Source organism: Cylas formicarius, unplaced genomic scaffold (genome assembly GCF_029955315.1).
Source record: "Cylas formicarius isolate icCylForm1 unplaced genomic scaffold, icCylForm1.1 PGA_scaffold_10__41_contigs__length_53128322, whole genome shotgun sequence".
In the NCBI taxonomy this organism is placed as follows: Eukaryota; Metazoa; Arthropoda; class Insecta; order Coleoptera; family Brentidae; genus Cylas; species Cylas formicarius.
Genome location: NW_026844214.1, coordinates 9,530,514 through 9,550,936, shown reverse-complemented (window position 1 = coordinate 9,550,936; position 20,423 = coordinate 9,530,514). Strand labels below are relative to the sequence as shown.

Below are 20,423 nucleotides of genomic sequence, written 5' to 3'. Positions count from 1 at the left end.
GTAATATCACAGACAATTTGCTAAATATGCCGTTTAAAGTCCAGTTTTTAATATAAATATAGAAAACAGTATAAAAACCAGCATTAGTTATTATTTTTTTTTACCTATGACTTGTTCAATTGTGCGTGCCGTAGCAAAATTTCTTGCTGTTATACACAATTAGTAAGTATTTTTACAATATATACAGTATAGATACAATCCTATCAAAATTTGTGAAATATTTCGTAGATTTATTAGTTTTTTTGTATTTGTATAACTTCAGTTTCAGTTTTTTCGTAATTTTTTGTTCTTTTCTTAAAATTGATTTTTATTTCAACTAGCCACGATTGTCGGGTTGCATAACCCGTGAGGACAACTTATTATTTGTTTATAAGGCTGACCTTTATATTTATGAAACCTAAATTTGATTTGGCAATTCTGAAAATCCACAGTACGCAGAATTGTCGAAAGTCAATTCAGAACGCATAACTTTAAAGTCAATTACTAGGAATCGACGATGTATGCAACAACTATCGACAACATTCGTAAATAACATAAGCTTAATAAAGAAAAACCCAACTTATTAACGGAAATAGCTCGATTTGATCTTCTAATTCTGGGAATAAAAAGCTATTGGCGACAGTATATTTATAAAATGTCAATCGATTTGCGACGCACTTTATTTAATCTGTGACAACACCACTCAGTTTAGAGGAATACAATTGCTCCGAAAAGAAACTTTTATATACTGTTTGGAGCGACAAGCATGGAAGAAATCTTTGTAGACCAATGTTTCTCAGCGTTTTATTTTTAGTTGAAATGCCGGAAGCTCTTGAAGCTGACGTTTGCGCACTCCTGATCGGTGCATGGGGCATTTTAGAGTACGGAGTAGAAAATATACTGTTTTTCACTATTTTACATCTAAAATTGTTATATTCATTTAAAAAAAATTTTTTCGAAGATATCTGTCATCTTTGTCGAACCAGTCCACAAAAGTGGACCCAAATCTGTCAACAAAATCTATTATTTTGTTTGCCAAACTTGCTATAAATATTTTGACAGCAGACGAAGTTAAAAGAAATTAGTATGTTCCTGTTTACACTTATTTGAAGTTTTTTTAAGATGTGAAACCGAATATTATTTTCCGAAGAAGCAGTTCCACGTACTTAAAAGGATAGATTCTACTTCGAGCGGAAGCAGGTAGTGAATAGAATAGTTTCTTTTAATACGACTTAGCGGAAGTTAATTTTATCTTTTTTTTGTGTTTTCTGCACAATCGTTAAAAAAGAATTTGGCTGGAGGTCTCGTGCAAGAAACGATCCCATAGAAACAAAAAGAAGAAGAACTCTTGCGGAAAATGTATGTTCCCCAATTAATTGAATGGCGGAATTCCGCTGTGCTGCAATTGCATGCGGAAAAGTAATACAAATGCTGCATATCTTTTCCGTATATAATTTGTATCTTGTAACTTAAGTTTTCGTTTTATTTCCTATACAGGATTCTGTCAATATTTTTTGCACATTTGTCACAATGCATTTATCTTCTCAATATAGTTCCTCAGTTTAGAGAGATGCTCTATCGCTACTTAAAATCGTAGTCATTGTCATTAAAGCGCTCCTTTATTTCATATTTGGTGAGACAAAATTCAAACACGTCCAATAGTTCCAAATAACATTCCACTTGGTCAGTAGATGGGAACTACACATTATCAGTCACTCAACTGCTATGTCACTAATTTTTTTTAGGTAAATCAATTTAAAAATGTATTTTGCAAATATGCCCCAATATAGATGTTGTAGGGTGTAATTGGATTATCACCATGTCTTCGGGGCGACATAGCCATTACGTTTCTAGCGCGTTGTGATTGGTTAAGGACACGATGCACACAGGCGAATTTTCCTCAAAAGCTGGCCAAAAACTCCAACTTAAAAATCTTGAGCTAAATCCATTACATTTCAGTAATCTAGTTACCTGGCTATTATAAATAAACAAACTTTTGTTTTGATTCGCTTTGCTACGCGCCATATTGTTATTGAAACTTGAAAGTTTATTAATTTGTATTCATTTAATCAGAGTGCATCAGTGTGTATTTAACCATTTTTTCGAAAGTTGGTGATTGCAAAATAATATAATTATAGTATAGATCCAATTGCTAGTGGTAAGTACAAGCATATAATTATTATTATCTACGCAATTGTTATCATCTATTAATTATTTTAATGTCACAATGGCGTCACTTAAAATACATAAATGTTTCGTTTTCTTTGGACAAAAAGTACATTTCCCGCGTTTCCCCATCTTCAAATTAGCATAGAACTCTTATTTAATATGACCTTAAAAAACATTTTTTTCTTATTTATGCGATAATTTGCGATCTTAATGGGTATCTATTTTTTAAGAAGTGCTGTCAGAGCTGGTCTATATTTTTAAGTTTGGTAAAATTTACTATTGTAGGGTTTTTGAATATGCAAAATTCAAAAATGCTAATGGCAATGTTGCCAGATTTACAGCTTTTTAAGAAGAAATATTTATATCCTAGACTATTAAGTGTTTTTTGACTATCGGATGACATATAGCATACATGACAGTCTAAAACCTGTGTTTGCCCTGTGTAATTTTAAAAATTTGTGGCACAGAAAGTTATTAGGTATCTAATCAGATTTTTTTTATAATAGACCAGGGATTGTGAGATATGTTTTTGTACTAGATTTTCATAGACGCAACTGTACAAATTTCATTAGTCCATAAAAAGGCTTGCCATAAAAAGTTCTGCTTGTTTATTGCCATAAAGAATAAGATTATACTTGCGAAATTCTTAATACTCAAAGTACTCAAATATCAATATCTTATCTTCGTTTTTACCCCTTCTCTCTAAAATATTTATGATTACCTTTTTGTAATATTGTTTTTGTAATTACGTATACATTATCATAATTCAAGGTTAAAATTAGAACTGTTTTATGTTTTTCTTAAATAATACACATTGTTGGTGTTGTTAAAATAAGTTTTAATAACTGTCACTGAAAAATAAATGAATTGCGTAAAAATGTGAACAAGTAAGAAACTAAATTAAAAATGTTCTAACGTCATTCTAAAAAAAATTATTAATGGGTATTTAATTTAGGTACGACTTTTCGACCACACTGTATATATTTACGTGTAGCGGAATAATAGTGTAAAGTACTGTATTATTAAAATTTATACTTTTCTTAAATAAATTTATTATTCGTCATTTTTGGATATTTTTTTAAGATAAATAATATTGGCCAACATTTTGATCAAATTTTCTCTCAGTGGTGACTTCCAAGTAGATAACCCTCGACTATTGTGTTTTCAAAATACAACGCTATGCTAGCAATCTTTAGCAGAGCTTGTCTATTTTACGGTTAGTGTTTAATCCGAGAGTGTTCCAATTGCAGCTCGGATGAATGATGAATTATTTAAACTTTTTTTTTTAATTCACTATGTGCCTATTATAGACCGTACCTGATCAAGCTTATTAAAGTTGCGCCACTCGTCGTTCTCATGAATATCAAGAAGACAATTAACCGAGATCCTTGAAAAATGATATCAAATGGAAGCCGTACCACCGAAGGAAGTTAAACATTTAAATTTTGGATCAAATGGTGGTTTTATTTAAAAATGAATCGCCTCCCACAATGCGTGTGTTACGGGACGGTTTTATATACTGGGTGATTCTGGTAAACGATGAGTTTAAAAAAAATTAATTAAAACGGATAATACTTCAAAAATAGTCTCTTTTGACTCCCATTAATCAGTTAGTTGCGTAAACCGCAGTCATGAAGTGAACTCGTATTCAGAGTCGGTATATAATCAAATTAAATGCATGGGATTCGCAAAACACTGTATTGTCTTCCTGATAAGCGGATAGGACAAACTAGCCAAACTATTTCCTTTTACAACTACTTGTACTTTATTAACAATTTTTGACCTCTAAAACTAAATTCAAAGCAAATTTTTCCAACTACCAGGCACCTCGTGCCCCCTCCAATTTTTCTCTCAACCTCCCTCTTTCTCCTTCCTTAATGCGTTCTCACATATGTGGATAATATCTCTATATAGCGCGGTTGTGGCTAGATCGTTGAAAAGAAAAAGCCACTTGGAAGAGCTTGAAAATGATGTATTACTCAACCACCTCGAATCCGCCGGGAAGATATAAAACTACTCCCAATAATGAAATATCCAAATATTCGTTATATTTATTTCGCAATCTGAAATAAATTTGACGTTACCACAGATATTCAATTATACCATTAAAGAGCCACTTTGGAGAGCTTCAAAATGATGTGTTACTCAACCACATGGAAACCGTCGGGAATATATAAAACTACCACCAATTGTGAGACGCCTTAAAATTCGTTTTCAAGTGGTTGTCATATTTGAAATGTTAAATTGCACACCCTGTATATTTTATCATGTTTTAATGCTACGGTTAGTTTTAAGTTAATTTTCAAAAGGTGCCTGTCGCTTTTTGTTTTTGAATTATTGTTTTTATTTAAATGGGACACCATGTTTCTCTAAACGGCATCAAGTCCCCTGACGAATATTAGCGTTCGCAAATAGCCTAGCAAAACTTTTAATGAACGGCTAAATAAATATAAAAATGAACTCCGAGTCAAAAACCAAATCTCAACTTTGACAATGGCGAATTTTAGAGTATCTCATAATTGGGGATAGTTTTATATCTTCCCGACCATTTCGAGGTGGTTGAGTAATACATCATTTTGAAGCTCTGCTAGGTAGCTCCTAATTGAAGTAAATATAGCGAACTTTTGGGTATTTCATAATTGGGGGTAGTTTTATATATTCCCAACGGTTTCAAGGTGGTTGGTCATTTTGAAGCTCACCTGAAGCTCTTTAATAATCTGGTCGAATCTCTGGGACAACGTCAGATATTGTCGAGGATGTTGGAGTGGTGCGAGCGGAAAAGAGGTTATTTTCGGTATAGCAACATTGGCTATGGTTTTTGGGAGTCCCCTTACAATATTTCCTTACTTACGTACTAACTTTAAATTTCTTCGTATTTTTTTTTTTAACTTGTACTTTTCCCTGAACCAAAATTTACAAACAGATATTTAAATACTTTCTCCGTAGTATGGAAAATACTTTCCTTTATACTCGCATAAATATGCGGTTAATTGAGATTGGCGCTAGTAATTACTACTGTCCCGAATGTTTTTATGTCTGCCCTCAGATTAAACCGTTATTATTTCGTTATGAGTGGAAGGCCTAGATAACTACATATCTATAAGCTTCCTAATTTTATACATCCTGCATCGACAATCTATTTTCTTAAACACATTTCACTACCATTTAAAACGTTTTTTTTTGTATCGAAAATTAACAGTACTCATTTTAGCAATTAAGAGAAAAAAATTAGTTGCTGAGGAAAATAAAATTAACTAGAGCTCTTATATCTAAACACGAATAGTTTTTTATACAATACAATATTTTTATTACCTTTACGCTGCCAACTATTACATTGTAATATATATTTTACCATTTTTACTATATATTGGGAATTTTGTCTGACACTCATTGTGCGGTTTTAGTAGGCTACATTGTAACTTACACAGTACAGTAATTTTTGTTATTACATTTTACTTAGTGCACTGTATGTAAAGTTATAGAAACTTCAATGAGTCACCTGAATCTAAGGGAGGGTGGAACAAAGCGGCTCACTTAACCTTTTTATTATTTTTTGTGTCGTTTAAATTGACCCAAATTTTGGCTAAGCTTCTGGCCGTCGTCCCCACTCTCCTCTATTTATAATGTTATATATAATAATTCTAATTACTTATTAAAAAGTATTTAATAAAAAAAAACGTTACTTATTAGTAACTATTTTTCTATCGATTAAAAAATTTGTTATTCGTATTTATAAGATTTTCGAATGCTCTGGCTTTAGGCTACTCCCATAGAATTATCGAAACAATAACACTTGTTAATTATGATTAGGTTTAAAATGTACGAATAACCAGAATTTAGAAGAAAAACCGAAAAAAAACATGGTTAATTTTTGTTGTGGGTCTCCTTGTCCCACCCTCCCCTGATAAGGATTAAGGAACATGCAACGAATTCTTACCCTCTTACATTTTAAAAACATGAGGTGTCAAATCAAGTTGTTTTAAATATGGTGGTTGTATTTTACAAAGGTGTGTTAAACAAAAAATCGAACCCTGAACATAACCTAGTATCTACAGTTCTTAAATGGGAAAATTGCAAAGTGTTGGGTAAAAATTAAGACACGAAACGGTATATCCCCGATCAGTTTTATTCCCCAATAAATTCTTCAAAATGCAAAATTATCGTTGGCCATCTCGTTCGCTGAAAAACAAAGTGTCGGTCAAGAATAGCAAGATTCATTTCCATTTCACAAATACACATAATATTTTTCCAACCTTCGTAAAAAAACGCGGAATCGTTAAGATCTTTACGATTCGAACAACCTTGTAGTACTGATACTATTTAAAGGACAGGAACCTTGTCGTTTTCCATAATAAAAAGTCTCCAATTTAATGGGCTTACCGCTGCTTTTATTGACTATTTATATTTTCGATTAACCTCATTGGCACGTTGACACTGCGCTTATTTGTATATTTGCTTCATTTTCATTGTGCGTGGTTCCGAAATTTTCACGCCTCAATGTCAGCATACCACACACCTATATAAGACATACATACAAACAAATCGGTTTAACATCAAGAGCATATTGATTAATTACAAGTAAATTATGTTAAATGCGTACATGTTATTATAACTTACAAGTTTAGAACCTCCACTTTATATATTTTAACGATTAATAGTGCAAAGAGCATTGTCCGGTTTCATGAATAACTAAAAGCTGACCAAAACCAGAAGATACGTTTTTAATGTTTTTTTTTTTGGCAATAAATAAAAAATTGTATTATCTTTTTAAATTGCGGATAATGAGTCCCTTGAGGACGCCGCTGGAATATGTTTTTCTTATTAATTGAAAAATATTAACCCACTTAAGATCGGGAAGATTGAATATCAAAATCAAAATTTTACATATAGTGTAACACTGTATTCTACAAATTCGAAAAAAATTGCTTATATATTTTTTAAACGATTTATTACAAATGAAGTATTAATTTTTTTTTCAAAAATAAGTTCATTTTATCGTTATTGAATAAGTGTAATTCTTTTCAATATAACGCTCAAAATGTCCAAAGATATATCTTTGATAAAGCTTTATTTTAAGTGTCGATACTGGTTTCCCTCCTGAATGTTATCAATAAAATAGTGCACCTAAATAAATAAATGGAATAAAAAAAGTTAAAATAAAAGTGGACATCGGTTTCTGTATTAGGATAAACCAACTATGGTAAACTTGTTTATTACATCATCGTTGATTTAACAGGGAATCCAAAGTCGGTATTCTAATAGACATCTGGTATTCATTCGAATATGCGGCACATAGGCTTCTTGGTAAAAAGAAACTTTCAATTTATTTGCTTGCATCCGTTCTGAATTTGGCTAATTATTTAAATAGAGATGAGTGAGTAGCAGAAAAAAAAACACGCGAAAAGCCCCAATGTATACGCATTTAAATGCAAAAATTTTTCAGAATATATGCATCGAAATGAACAAAAAATGCAAATATGCATTTTTATTATATGAAAAATTATGAACGTTAATGTTAAATAAAGCCAGAACCATTGATTCACAATTAAACCCGTTTTCAGAAATGATATAATTTTTTACCTATATCACAGACCTATTTGAATAAATATAAATGAAACAAAAAATAAATTCGTAATAAAAGTTTTTTATTCATAGATACCCATACTGATACTTACATAGCGAGTTGCAAAACATAAAATCTAAACATTAAAGAATGGGATTATAAAAAAAAGTTATAGTACTGTTAATACTTAAACAACTATTGAAAATAGCAACTTGCACAATATACAGTTCGTAAATTGACAAACAATTGATCACTAAATGTTTTTCAGAATTAAAAAAAAGAAAATTTTGTCTTTTATCTGTAAAATGTTTAGAAATTATCAAACAATATTTTAGTTTTACAATTAAGTGTGCTTCTAGTTTATACAAATCGAGTTCTCTTTCGAAATTAGTGAACTTCCCAAATATTTTTTATTATTATGTTATTTTTTATTTTATTTTTTTAACCTGATACTTGAGTCGGGTGTTTATCCAGAGCCTTGGAAATATGTCAAAGTTTATCCTATTCTCAAAAAAGGTGATCCCTCTGTTGTTGAAAACTACCGGCCTAGTTCGATCTTGTGCAACTTTTCTAAAATATTCGAGATTATATTAAATAAATTTATTTTTGCTTAAATTAGAAATAAACTATCTACGCAATAACATGCTTTTTATGCGAAAAGATCATGTATCACTAACTTATGCTCCCTGTCTTCGTATGATTGTGACTCTCTGAACAAGCAAGGTCAAGTTGACGTTATATACACTGACTTCCACAAAGCATTTGACCAGATAGATCATCACTTACTGAGTGAAAAAGCATCTCATAAATTTGGTTTCTCTGAATCGCTGATTACAGTGTTGAGGTCCTATTTGGTGAATCGTCGACAGTTTGTTGAGATTAAGGGGTTTAGATCAGTTCCTTTTGTTGCAACTTCTGGCGTGCCTCAAGGTTCTAACCTTGGACCTCTGCTTTTCAATATATTTATAGATGATCTCGTATCTTCGATCATCTGCAACAAGCTTGCCTATGCGGATGACCTAAAGCTATACGAGAGCATTGAAACTGGCATGGACTGCATGACTCTCCAGGACAACATCAATATTGTCAGTCAATGGTGTACTAAAAATAAATTGCATCTTAACATCAGCAAGTGTAATGTGGTTTCTTACCACCGCACAAAAACTCCTATAATCTTTAATTACAATATGGATGGTACTGTCCTGACTAGACTTGCTACTGCGAAGGATCTGGGGATTTTATTTGACCAGTCGTTCTCTTTTGTACCTCACATTACAAAAATGGTTTCCAGTGCAATGCAAACTTTAGGATTCGTAATAAGAAATTGCAGGCATTTTTGTAGCTCAGCACTGTTAAATTGTTATTTAACTGTTACGCTAGGTTCAAGCTTGACTATGGCTCGCTGATATGGTCACCAATTTATAACTGCCACACTCAGTCCATTAAGAGTGTGCAGAGAAGGTTACTAAAGTATCTAACGTTCAAGGAGGACGGTTCTTATCCTGAGAGGGGAGTCGATCACGATCTTCTACTAAGAAGGGTCGCTATACTGCCCCTGAGCTTGCGCAGAGACTTGCAATCTGTTTCATTTCTCTATAAGTTAGTTCTTTACGGAGTCGATTGTCCGTTTCTTCTGGAACAATTACGTTTTCATGTGCCGCGGCTGGAAGGGAGACATCAATCAACTTTCTTACCGCAGTTACCCAGGTCCAATATCCATTTTCAAAACCCTATTTACAATATGTGTGCTACCTTCAACAAACTATCATCGTACTGCGATTTATATTATGATGGTCTCCAGGCCATACTTCAGCAACTTCGAATGGCGTCGGGTTATGCGTACCGATAAGTCTTATTTATCCTTTTCTTTCTTTTTCTCATTCTATCCTTCTTCATTTTTTTTAGTTATAAGATTAGTAGATTTAAGATTAGTTTCTACGTCCCCTAGTATATATATTGGATGATTTATATTTAATATTTGCTGTAATTGGGTCATGTTACCTGTTGGAAATAAAGTGCTATTATTATTATTATTATTATTATTATTTTCAGTTACTAACAATTTTTTTTTATAACCGCAACCTTAAACTTTTTTGCAATCTACCTCCAGTTGATTTATTAAAGCCACCGAATCTGTCAAAGATACAGAGGTACTCTCCAATTTCGTGCTTGATATTGGTACAAAAGAATAATTTGTTTTTATAAGTATTAAATTTTCTTTCACTGTTGGGTTACAAAAAAGAGTTTTTCCTTTTATTAGAGTGGCAGAAGATGAGTTGTTTTGATCTTTGCCAACTTTTTTAACTAATCCAAAGTTCTCGGCATAAAATATAGCAGCGGCTAACCAAATACTCCAACGGGTTATTACTGGTTCTGGTGGTAATTGAGTATGTGGACAATTTTCCTTATAAAACTGAACTCGTGAAGGTGCTTTTAGAAATATTTTTTTTTAGAGAAGTAGGAAATAGCATATTATGCAATAAGTGCGGTAAACGGCATTCGAGTCACGAATTTGTTTGGCACAAGCGGAGTGACTTAAAAAGTTTACCGAACGTGTTGCATTTTAAGACCGTTAGTTTTTGGGTACATTTTTGCAAAACAATACGGATATGTTCACCAGAATTGGCAAACTTCAAAATTCAAACCGTGCTGTAAAATCCCCGAAAACTTCCGATTGCTCCCAAACCCGTGCGGTAATATATTCCGGAAATGTCCAAAGGGGCTGGGATCCGTGGGACAAGAAACTCACGTGGTAAAGTGACGCTCCCCGCACGGTAGATCAGTGACTAATTAGGTATTTTACAGACCGGAATAGAAGAAAAAGATATTATGTACCTATCTCATTCCAGCAGTGCAAGAGCAGTTTCTGAATTGAATGATATGGAAGAAAGTAAAGTATTTGATTTTGAAGAAACAAAAAGGCTCGGATCCGTCGGACAAGAAACTCACGATGTAAAATGAGGGTGTAGGAACTTAGATCCGTGTGTAATTGGGTATTTTAGAGAACGGAGTATAAAAAATAATTTTCCCCCACTTTTATGTCATTTGTAATTTGCTTGTAAATGGCATCAGCACCTCTATGTACAGTTGACTCGTGCGTTATGTTTATTGAACAATATTTGTCTAAAATAATTTTAAATTGCGGTTTTCTAGTTTTTCAAGTGCTGCCTGCAGTGATTGCTACATAAGTCCTCATCGAACTAGGGATGTTTTTTGGCTTTTGGTCAAGACAATGTTGTATTGTTTTGCTGGGAACGGTCCCTTCGTTGCAATTTTCGTTCTTTGAGCTGGGGTTTTACTGATTTAACATGCTGATTATCTAACGTGATTAGGAGCTTAATTTGGATTTTCATGCTCTTCTAAGCACGTTCTACCTGTGTTGGCGTCGACGATCCCCATAATGTGACGGTGCCTGCTGAGATGAGAGTGTCAAGTCAGGACTTCTGTCAGCGTTCGCAGTCGTAGGTTGCAAACTGGTCCATTCTTAGCTAACTCAATCTCAGACTCTCCGAACACCAGTGAACTCGACCTAAATTAGAAAATAAAAAAGTGAGGCATATTTTACAATAGAAAAAGATGTTTAGTAATGGAAATAGGGTGATCTCGTTGTTTATTTATTTACCAATATAATGTTTACTGAAATAATTTATGTATTGCTATTTAGTGATCGAACAATGTTTTCTATAAATACTTGTAAAAAAAGTTATAAAAAAATCGTCTTCTTCAGAAATATTGGAAACATTGAGTTTTTTTTTTAAATATTATTGGTCAGCAAATAGTAGTATGTATTTTTTCAGGAGTTTTATTTCAAAAAATATGAATCTATTCATATATAAGAACTCAATGCCGCGTCGAAAAGGGCAGACGGGTTCTTAATTTTCAATAAAATGCAATAAATTCTCTATTATTCGAAAAAATGCACGTTTTAAACAAAAAATACAAAAAATGCATTTTCCATTTTTCCTCTCCTTAGTGATGAGTCCCTTTTTTTTATTCATACTTTAAGGCCAGAACAATTTAAAAAATATAATTTAAGCTATTTTAGGAAAATTTAATTTTTTGTTTTCTACGTATAATATCCGTACATCGTTGAGTTGTTTGTTCATTTAATTTAACACTCGAATTCATTTGCATGATTTTCAATCGGTTAACATTGACACGAAATTCGAAAAAGCCCCGCCGATATTGAAGTATTGTTTAGCAAGCAGAAACGCGTACTTCCTACAAGGGAAAACGGAAGTGCTTAACAATTGTAAACAATTCGTTTACATTTATTGACATTAGTTGTGAAGAATGCAGTGGAAATGTTAATTTTTTTATAAATATCGTCGACTCTGTTTATGGAAGAATGAAAATTCGAAATTTATATAAAGAGTGGTAAATCGCATTGGAATTATGTAATTCCAATTAGTTATGGAATGATTCGGAAGAATTCCATAGGAATTCTCAGAAATTATAAGTATAAAAGGATTTACGGTGTACTCTTTTCATTGCGATGTATCTCTCAGTATGTAAGCAGATCTCGAAATTTATCTCTTAGAGAGAGCCAGAAAAATCCATGGCATTTCAAAGCTGATATTTAGGTATTACGGACCAACACTCAAAACTCTAGAATATTTTTGGGAAACATAGATATAGGTACATTACAATAAGTTTCGTCTTTATCATTTTAATATTTAAAATATTTTAAAATAATTCGTCATAGAATCTGCGTCAATGTGACTTAGTATCTTAGGCATCTTATTAATCTACGACTTCTATATCTATTAAATAATATGTATTTTACTTTCATGATTCTTTTATCTACTCGTAGTTTCTAAAGTTGTTGCTTTATGCAATAATGAAATGATTCGTCAAAGAATTATTTATTTCAACTTTTTTTTTGGTTATTTGAACTCCTTCCCTTACGCAAATTATTGATTATCGAATGTATCAACATTTGGAATTTCTTGCGATATTTTTTTACTTATTGTGGGCAGTGCATCTCCAATGTTGTCACATTCATCTAATTTTATAAAATTTCGAAAATAAACTAAGCAAATAATAATAATAAATTATAAATAAAATATAATGAAAACCTATGAAATAAAATTATATTGAATTGGTCCTTATTTTAATCGAATGTAAACAGGATCCAACACCACCTGCTACACAGCTCAAATTCCTAAAACCACAGGAACAAATGAAGCCACACACAATTAAATTGTGTAATAAATGGGCTTAAGGCAGACATCGTGAGATATAAACCCCGAATGTAATAATAGAATGGTAAAATAGTTGTGCTATGATATTAACGTAACTAATAGTAATATATTAAAATCGGAACGTAATGTCTCTACAATGGTTCAAAATTTGAAAAGGATTGGCATGCGGCGTAAAATTGGGCGACAAGTCGCCAAGCACATTTCTTGCTCGTTTCGTCGTTGTGTCCGTTCGTATTTTTGCATATGATTATTTACAATACTTCTATATTCCGTTATTTCTAGAAGTAAACGATAAAGTTGCGATGCGATGTCTCGAACCATGTCAGGCTGAGCCATAAAACACATAAACGTAACAAAAAAATAGAAAAAATAGAGGATGAATTCAGTATGTCATTTATTTAGCTAGAGGATTTTCTGCATCTTTGGGAACCTTCAATTTTCGGTTTAGAGATTAGATTATAGTCGAAGTTATATTAGTTGTATGATAAAATTTTTAATTAACCTCTTTTGTTTCAGGTAAGTATTCCAGGGAAGATTTCTTATCTTGTACCTTATTCTCTAAATGGAAGGGTAAGTTTTAGGTAATGTTTAATAGGGTTGTTAAATATTGATATATTTTTTGTTTTTGTTATATTTAGTGAAGCGGTAAGATTTTTTATCCAAAAATCAAAATCAAAGAAAGATTTAAAAATTATCGTAACCAAACCATCGGGATAGTCACATTCGATTTTTAAGATTGAAAAGCTCCATTTGCAGATATTTTTCTTGTAACGTCATAGATCGCGATCTCGATGAATATCTCCTATAGACATAACGTATGATTTTGAAATAACAGTCATTTTGTCTCATAATTTAATGACGGAACTGTAAAATTTAAAACTAAAAAAAACCAACCAAAACTCTGGACATGTTGTTTTTGCATGGTGGCTACAATATAATTTTAAATTGCTGTGTTCATCGCCATAGCTCCAACCGTTTTCAGACGATAAAAGCCTAATCGAGTAGTTTATAATCCCAAAATTTTGGTGTCCATAATTTGTAACGCCATCAAACATAGTGTAAAAAAGCAAAATTTTAAAATCAAGCAGCTAATCATATTTTCTCCATACATCCATATATGTCCACACCATCACTGCCATTAGGCCAAGGATGCAACGAAAACAAAAACAATATAATAAACGCATGGTTTTTCAACAACAGATTTACTACAAGTGGATTAATAGAATACAGGCGAATACAATAGCGTTGAGATTATTTAAATTCTTTAAAACAATATAGGATAGAACGCTTTATAACTATGTGATGAAAGACGATCCGTATTTGGAAACAACTTACAAAAAAATGCACCTCTTTGGTTGAACTTCGTAAATTAAAATTTACGCTTTCCAGCCAGTTATCTGTACCATTTGTGTTTACTCGTTTTAAGTTCGCGGTTTAATTTGAATTAAAATGTAATACGTATGATATAAACTTTTGTCTTATTTATATTGCAACAATTTGAGAGACATTTTTATGAAGTTCAATTAACAGTTACTATTTGAATACGCGAACGCAGTAGGTGGTGAATAATAAAATCCCTTTTATAACACTGACGTCTGTGCTTCAAAATTGTTCATATTAAATCAATCATTGTTTTTTTTTTGATAAATTATTCCATAAAGGTAATGATATATCGTATTCAGCACAATAATTAATAAATTAATTGTGGACTTGGGAACGGTCAATTGGTTGAAGTTTGGACTTTCATGAAATAATTAGTAACAACTGTGTGTTATAGAAATCTACAAAAAAAGACCTAATCCAAAATGTTTCGTCTTGCGAAGTCAAATTTGTGCCGATTACAGTAGGCAATATTAAAGTTATTACAAGAGTAGGTATGTTGGTTATAAATGTTGATTAGAGATGAGATGTGACACTACCGTGCTAGTTATATAAATATTTATTAAACTTAATAATAAATAGTAGTTATTAGGGTCATAATTTTGGTAGCTTATTCTTGAACTAAAAATAAAAAAGTTCAATGAAAGGGAGAGAAATACGAAAAAGTAACAGGTCCCAAAAAAGAAGACGAACAGGGCACGTCTCTCAGTTTAGTTGTTATTGCAGTGTTTCTCGGTTAATTGATTTTTCGATTTTCCCTAATGCATTAGACGAAATTTTCAGGGCATTCTTAGTTTCCAAGAAATATTTTTCATAAAATGAAGATGTCGTTTTACAAGTGCCTGTGATTAAATTATTGTTCTCAAGTTATTATATAAGATTATCGATACTTAATTTTTTTTATTTTATAGCTAATTAATAAGAATTTAGATTAAGAGTTTAACTTTTTCTTAAACTAAAATCACCTTTTTTCAAATTCTTGTTAATAATTTTATTTACTACGATGAGTAAGAATTTAAATTTTCACGGGTTTTTGTAATCATTAAGTTTAAATTCATTAGGGTTTTAGGCATGTGAAAGTTTATGTTGTTGGGAATTTTTAAACTTATTGGGAAGCAGTCATTTGATAGAATACTTTTTACGCTATTTAGTGTGTAGAATAAACTTTTGTTGTATTGGCTGTAGGTTTTTGATTTATCGAGTAAACTCTGCATGATTTTGGATTTAAATGACACCGTTCGAATTTCTATTTCAAATTGCGGTGCGCCACTTTGTCAACACTTTCGATCGCCCCCTTGAAAGTCTGGTACTGTGGAGATAGTACACTGCCTCTTTCATTAATTCATGTAAAGGTTTTATAAATTTTTGATTTATGATTCTTTGATCAATTGATTAGGAAATAAATTAGGAGTTTCATGCTCTTCTAAGCACTGAGATGATCAGTGTTAAGTCAGGACTCCTGCCAGCGTTCAGAGGCCGAGAACTGGCCCCTCTTTGGATAACTTGGCACCTTTTAAAAATGGAAAAATAGTAAATAAAGATTTGGCTTTTATTATGAAGTCAAGCTTTCGACCATAATTGTAGGCTTCATCAGGACACTAAGAAGTATTTTATTTTTGGAATCACAGAAATAGGTAAATTATACTCACGATAAGGTTGCAAAGTATACTCTAAAAAAATGAAGTACATTCAAAATTGATTTTAAACTAATGCAATAAAAACTGCATCATAAGTTAATGTTCAAACCTAATAATTTAAAAAGACCGACTGGGACTGGGCAAGATAGTAAAAATTAAATACACAAAAAAAAAGATCAAACAAGCGGATTGGATAGGAAAATCAAGAATAGTAATATAGACCCAGTAATTCAAAAAGTTAATTTGTCATCGGGTCATACAGTACCAGAGAAGAAGCGTAAAAGAAGACTTTTTTCCAATGCCAAGAAAATTTGTTAAACAATCCGAGTGTTAAAAGAGGCACCAAAAATACGGAAAAAAGAGAGAACGACACTTCAAAGTTTTGGCAATAAAATTTTCGTGGTATTTATAACTTTTTGTATTATTTTGGTTTAGCAAATAAGTATAAGTATAGATGGAAGTCATTGGTTAATGAAACACATCTCCAAAAACCTCCTTATAAAAGAGTTTTGTTCTCCATCCAATGTGGTTGGGCCATTATAAACGACTTTATTTCCATTATCGTTGGCACGGGAGCTAAGGCTTGTAGAGTATGTCCAATGTCATTTTTATGAGCTGCTATTCAGTTTTGGACAGAAGTAACATTTTAACCCATATTAACCTATGTCTCAGTTTTTCTTGTATTATTTTAAGTGCCCCCCTTATTCTGTGACGAAATTAATAACTTAATAACACTTTTTAGTGTCCTGATGAGCCTATATTCACGGGCGAAATCTGGACTTCATAATAAAAGCCAAATCTAGTGATCCTTGCTCCCTTTTTAAGTTATTGCGTTGTTCTATATTTGATTTATACTTAGCCAAAAAATAAAGTTTCTTTGACCGGATATACGTTTAAATTACTGCAGCACAAAAATGTACCATTTTAAGAAATGCATTAAGAAATGTATTTTACATACACAAGATTGTTACTGTCAAAAGTAGTCGAAATATACCACAGCCACTTAGTTAAACGAAGTATGAACGAATGAACAAAGTACTCTTTAGCAAATGATTTATCCTCAAAAAGTCAAACATGTAAAAAAAAAGAAATAATATAAAACAATGTCTATTACTACCCCTCTTCCTTTAAATAAAACGTATCCCATAAAATCGATATTGACTGCGTTACCTGGAGAGGAACCATTAAAGTTTTGTACCCAATATAAGGCAGTTGTCTTCCGGTCCTTAAATATGGAGGGATTTCTGACGTTTTGCCCATCGAAGCTTATTAAACCAAACAATTAAGATAATTTTTGATAGTCGTACTCCCCTTGTATTAGTGAAATAAATAAAAGATCCCACCAAAATGGTAATGGTACGTTCTGTCATTTAGAAGTAAGTTATTTTCGACTTTTAAAACATATAGAAGCGTCCTAACCAAAATAATGATGATAAATTTCGTCTCTTGGAAGTCATCCTCGACTTTTATAAACAAAAGAAATCGAAGCAGGGTTCAAACAACCCCACCATAATGTGGTCTGCTTCAGGTGGACAACAGAACTCGATATCGCTGTCGAACCGGCGATACGCGGTTTAGTGTACATTCAGAGAACCACGGCGATGTGTACAAGCGAATACGCGAACCCAAGTCTCTTACCGCGATAATTTTCCGATTTGGATATCGATTTTACGTAACAATAGAGTCTTCTTTATCTCCACAAGGCATACATATTTAATAGTGTAGTCCCAGATAGATGTTCAGTTCAGTGTTGTTAATGTGTAACGCGTTACGGATTCGCGAATACAAATAATATTCGGAGTTTGTTCAGGTACGACATGGATATGCATCTGCCGATTGTATATTTCTGGGACGAGCTTTGTTTGGTTTTAAAATTTGGTTCGTGCGGCTGGCCTGTTTCTGTTGCATCTTTCTATTTGTAACACTTAATGGATTTATTTTGTCGGTTGTTTTACATACGAACGCGCATTTTATTTGGACAATTTTAGTTAACCTAATCTTGTGAAGTATACATGATTTTATATTGATCAGAACTGATAATATTTTAGTTTTTTTTAAATATTACAATTTTTTTCACATACATAAATATAATAAGGCGAGGCTCAGTCTTTGAACTAACCTGAAAAATACATCTATAATACATAGGTGTTTAGTCTATTATGAACAAAACTAGATAAATATGAGAGTTTAGAAAAAAAGAGGACACCAATATTTCTAAACATGAGAAGCGACAAAAAGGTGGGATGACGGGGATGACATACATATTCTTTAAATAATCTTATGCGCTTGCTCTTGGATGCATCAATATTATGAACTGATTTAATATCTAGTGGTAATAAATTATAAATGTAAGCAGAGTGATAAGTAAAACTTCCCCTAAAGGAAGAGGTGTTATGATATGGAAGAATAAGAAAACACTGGTCGCATGACCTTTGCTATTATATCATTGCCGGAAGATAATTTCAAGAAAAGGAAAGGTTTTTTTAGCTTGTATTTTTAGATTTTTTGATTTTTTAGTTCTAATTAGAACAAAATTAGTTCAACTTAACCATTTAACATAGACGTGATTCATCAAGCAACTAGATCGGTTTTATGTTAGTAGTAGTAGATTAAACATTTCCTCTCTAACAGTGAAGTCTTCTAGACGGCTTAGCTTCAGTTAGTTACTGGAGGATTGTCATTTTGTACTTGAAATTTTTGCGCGTTTAGAATTCTTTTAACATTGAGGAGTGGCTAACTGCTGCCTAGTGCAGACTTAAGAATTTACTTGAACCAATAATTCTGGACGTCTTCACTAAACGCGAGGATAATTCCTTGTTTTTCTTAAATGCTCATTTTTCCGAAATTCTCTTTCTATCTTTACAATATGAATCAGGATACATCTCGCTGAATAATGAACATCACTTTATGTTCTTGTCCGATCTCCATGGTCAATCATCTTCATTCATTCAATCTTATGTGTTTTATTTTGATGTAATTTTTTGATAAACAAACAGCGCAACGACTAATACTCTCCTTTTGTTAAATATATTTTAAATAACAAGGAATACAATTTTGAACTTTTAAATCAGTGTAATTTAAATTACTAATCGATGGCTCCGATCATATTTCCGAAAAGAAAAACGTTCTCTCGTTTACTGTCCAAGTTCTAGAAACACTCATGGCATATTAGAAGTATATAAGAAATTGATAAAGAGGGGCCTTTAAAAATTGAGTTGCGACGACAGGAGATTGTGATCTCTATTTCTTAAATATTGAGGCATTGCACCATTGACACATCTATTAGAATCACACACCACCTTTATTCTTTAAGATAGAATGTCCTACATATTATTAAATTCTAGATTTTATAAAAAATTCTAAAATTTTGTATGTAAAATACATTGTAGCTCTCTTGTGCTATTTTGGAGATAAAATTAAATAAGTTCTAGTAAAGCCCTCGCTATATATTATGACGATCGAATTAATAGAGTTTTTCAAACAATTTCTTAAGAAAGCATAACATCTTTGATAAATTTCTTAAGAAGTTTTATGTTATTTTGATGTGAAGAATTCATATTCAAACAACGATTTATTAATATATTAAGCAAAATAAGAGCTTCTGTAACATAACAATTGTGGGTTTGTCCAGTTGAACATTTCTTTTTTTGAAAATTTGCTCTCGTCAGTTCAAATAATGCTTTTTAAAACTTTTGGATCCTCTTAAAAAGCTTGTCGCTATTTCTTCTGAACTTCTTTGCATTTATCCGGACAAATTTGTATAGAACACATAGAATTTACTGCATGTTATTGCTAAAATCTTTTTGAATATGCATTCCGCATATCAAAATAATATAAACTAGTAAAATAAATAAAATACCATCTAATTGAGTTGTCAACTACACACTACAAACTATCACAAATTGCATTGCTGTAGTGTTTTACGTTTAACTGCAAAACGATTCAAAATAGGTAAGCCCTTAACAAAATTTAATTATTTATACGCGGCATTACATTTAAAAGCGACAGTATATTGCAACGTTGCAATGTCTGAAAGATCGTTCGGGAGCCATGTATATATAGATGAAAGACACATGTTTTTAACAAAGAAGCTCAATGAAGGGATTGAAGCGAAAAGGTTTATCCACGAAAGAACCCGCCTCTTTAAATAAAAAGTCATCGTGAATTTTATCGTCCGCGGTTTTCGAAGTATGTAGTTCAATTTTTTTTTTATCGCGAACCGTGTCGTTTTCACTGGCCGGTTTTTTGACATTATTAAATGCGATCACGTAGTACGGTTATATCGAAATACATTTATTTGAATGAAATTGTTGCCTCGCCAATCGATTTAAATTAAGTGTATCGCGAATTGACAATGGCTAGCTGTAAACCGAAATTAATTTTCATCGAGTACAGGGCGGGTAAACGACCCGACTTGCCCATCATCTCAAAATCGATTCGAAATTTTAGAAGGCGTTCCGGATATATGTGTGCAGGAAAGGTTGGCCTTTC

The 20,423-nt window shown here is 32.1% G+C and overlaps 1 protein-coding gene across 3 annotated transcripts in view; it reads left to right on the top strand.

Annotated features, from left to right (window-relative positions):
* The window catches only part of LOC132704112 (tyrosine-protein kinase Src42A), an 85,901-nt gene that overhangs the window by 27,052 nt on the left and 38,426 nt on the right, over positions 1 to 20,423 (top strand). Inside the window, exon 1 of one of the 3 annotated variants that reach the window (XM_060673896.1) lies at positions 17,525 to 17,742. The exons of the other annotated variants lie outside the window; for them this stretch is intronic. The gene's annotated coding sequence lies outside the window, so the exon portion shown is untranslated. Of the gene's footprint in view, positions 1 to 17,524; positions 17,743 to 20,423 lie in introns of those variants that run through there. 3 annotated transcript variants of the gene reach the window in all.